Raw genomic sequence first — 3,157 nt, 5'->3', positions numbered from 1 at the left:
TTTACATCTGAAAGAGTGCAATAAGAGGAGAAACAGTGTAAATATCTCCAAAAGAGTGTAATTTTCGTTTAAAGAGTGTAATTTTCATCTTAAAGCTGCGTTTACATCTTAAGTAGTGCAACTTATAATTTTTTTTGTAGTTAATGATGCAATTTCATCTTCATCATTCTTTTTCTATAATTTCTTATCTTTATTTTTTTTTCTTGTTTCTTCTATAGTTTTTTTTGGCCACCCTCTCTACTAACAGCCACGGCGTCGGCAATGACACCGCTATGGACCCCTCGCTCCGAGGTTGCAGTGCCGCATTGACCTCCACAGTGTCGGCGTCGGTGAAGATACGTTGTTGTCGGAGGCGGCAGAGGAGAAGGGAGAGGGAGAGGACGAGAAGGGCGGGGAAGGGCGAGAGAGGCGTCGTCGTCAGAGAGGAAAAAAAAAATCCTCCGCGGCGCTGATGTCGGCGGAGAAGTGTCGTCGTCGATGGCGGCGGAAGAGGTGAAAGAAGAGGGAGAGGGAAAGGGTGAGAAAGGCGAGAGAGTGTGAAATAGTCGTCATCGTCGGAGGCGGTGGAGGAGCGTCGGAGAGGGGAAAAAAAAAATCGCAGCGCGGCCTCGGCGGTGTCAGAGGCGAGGAAGGTGGGGGGGTGTGCGGGCGAGGGTAAGGATGCGTCGGACAAAACCGAAGCAGGCCGCCTTCGCGTCAACCTCCGCCTCCGCCTCGGTCTCCGCCGCTCTTTGAGAAGAGAAAGAAAAAAAGAACGAGAGAAAAAAAGAGGAGAGAGAAAAAGATATAAGTGTATTTTGGTCAGTTTGCTGAAAAAACGGACCGAATATGCATAAACGAAAAATGTGGTCCGATTTTGCAAAAGCCCAAAATAAATAGATTTTTTATGCAAATTGGCCTTTTTTTTTTAAAGGAAAAACTGTGAGTACCACTCTCATGATTTTGTATTTTTTTATTTCAGTACCTTATGATTTAAAGTGTATCAATTTAAGTATTCTGTGATTTTATTTTTCTCTTTTTTATTATTCTCTCTACTAATTTTTTTTGTCAAATTAGTGATAAAGTTTTAACAAAATGTTAACGTAGGAACTGAAAAAGGAAAAAAATAAAACTATAGAATATTAAATTGATAGATTTTAAATCATAGATTTTTTTATACCATATTAGGATTCGATTCTGAAACTGTCTAGATACTCTTCACAGCTCTATCTTTAGTTAGAGCTCGCTAGTGTATCCATCACAAGTTGCAATTTATAAGCGGTACACAAGTACTTTTTTATACTATAATATTTCAGCCAATCATTTTAATTTTGCTGCGAGCCAAATTTCCTGACCGTTGACCCGTTCAAAATTCTCTCTTGGGAAGCGAGTCGGAGAAAGGTCGGCTCCTGATGGTGACCCTCGAATGCGCCCAAGACTAATCTAGCGATCGGCTGAAGAGGGATCCGCGCAGCTGAGTTCGAGCACTCGAGTATGTATTACTTCGGTCGGCTGAAGATGAGCCGAGTAGCTTGTCTTTATTTTACGAAAAGGATTTGGAAAACAGGGGTTTGTTATAGAAACGAATTCTACCGCTAATTTATCCTGCTAAGTCCTTAAAAAACTAAAATAACAATAAAATCTGCTGCAAGAAAATCTAAATTTATGGTAACAGACTACTCCTAAAAAAGCGGTAATTGCGAAAAATTAAAGGAAATGAAAATACAGTAGTCTCTTATACGCGAAAAGACCCATTATGCAAGCAAGTTATGTTTATTTATAATAATCTTACTTGCAGTTATTCAGTTATTTTTTATCGTGGGGATATATTTCAGCCACCTCCCTCGTTTTCTCAGATCGTGTTTTTGGTCATACTCCACGTCTTCGGTTCCACCTAACACCACTTTTCAGTTTTATGTGTGTTTCTGGTTACTCCAGGTGTACCACGTATGGTTTCGTGTGTGATTTTTTTTGTTCTTTCCACGTGGCTTAACCTGCTCTTTCACGTGGTGCCACAAAATGGCGCCAGTAAATTTATAATTGAGATTCATCTAACTCAATTCAAACCTGTTTTAAATTTTATATGAGTGATTTTCTTTTCTATTGTAATATTTCAGTCGTTCGTTTAATTCTTTATTTTAAATTTAGTATCTAATTCAATTTAGACTTAATTTGGGAGTGCAATGTTAATTGTTAAATACACTATTTTTAATTTTTTGGCAGATTTAACAGCGTTAGAAGGTTTTTTTTTTTTTTTTTTTTTTTTTTTTTTTTTTTTTTTTTTTTTTTTTTTTTTTTTTNTCTTCTGATTTGTCACAATTAGAAAACTGTTTATATTTTAAGTTAAATGTCAATTTTGCCATAAAAAAAATGTCACTTCAAAAATCACAACAGTATAATATAAAAGGAGCAAAGATATCGAATTATCTCATAAACTAATCAGAGTTAAGTATTTAATCTATGATTAATTAAAATTTTCTAATAGATTCTAACCACAATAATGTATTTAAAAATATTGCGACATTAATAAAATCAATATATAAAAAGTAAATTTTATAAAAATATATTTATAATATACTATGGCTCCGTTTGGTTCAGGAATTAGTAGGAACTAGTTATACCGGGGATAGGTACAAGTATGGATTTTTGTAGGAACAAGAGTATTTTTTTGTTTGGGTGAAATTGTGAGTATAAGCTGGAACTAGAAAAATTGCGTTTGGATGGTTTTTGGGAATAAGAGGAATAGTTAGTAGTTATAAATAGAAAATAATAATATTACCCCTATAATTGAAATTATATTTTTAAATTTTAAATATATAATTTTAAATTAAAGTCCTAAAGTTTTAAGTTTTAAATTTTAAAATTAAATTTTAAATTTTCAATAATTTAATTTTAAATTTCAAAGTTAAAACCAAATTAAAATTCAAAGATATAAAATAACAAATTTATAAAATTTAAAAACTAAAAATATCAAATTTAAAATTTAAACTTTAAAAATTAAAAATTTTAATTTATAAATTTTAATTTTAAATTTATAAATTTTAAAAATTTATATTTAAATTTAAAATAAAACACCTCTCTCTCTCTCTCTCTCTTTCTCTCTCTCTCTCTCTCTCTCTCTGCCTTGTACCAGGGGGTGGAACAAGTTGTTCCACCCCCGGGTGGGAACAAGTGTTCC

This window comes from Ananas comosus, linkage group 21 (assembly GCF_001540865.1).
Source record: "Ananas comosus cultivar F153 linkage group 21, ASM154086v1, whole genome shotgun sequence".
Taxonomy (NCBI): domain Eukaryota; kingdom Viridiplantae; phylum Streptophyta; class Magnoliopsida; order Poales; family Bromeliaceae; genus Ananas; species Ananas comosus.
The sequence above is the reverse complement of the archived record's forward strand: the minus strand, read 5'-3'. Positions refer to the sequence as shown.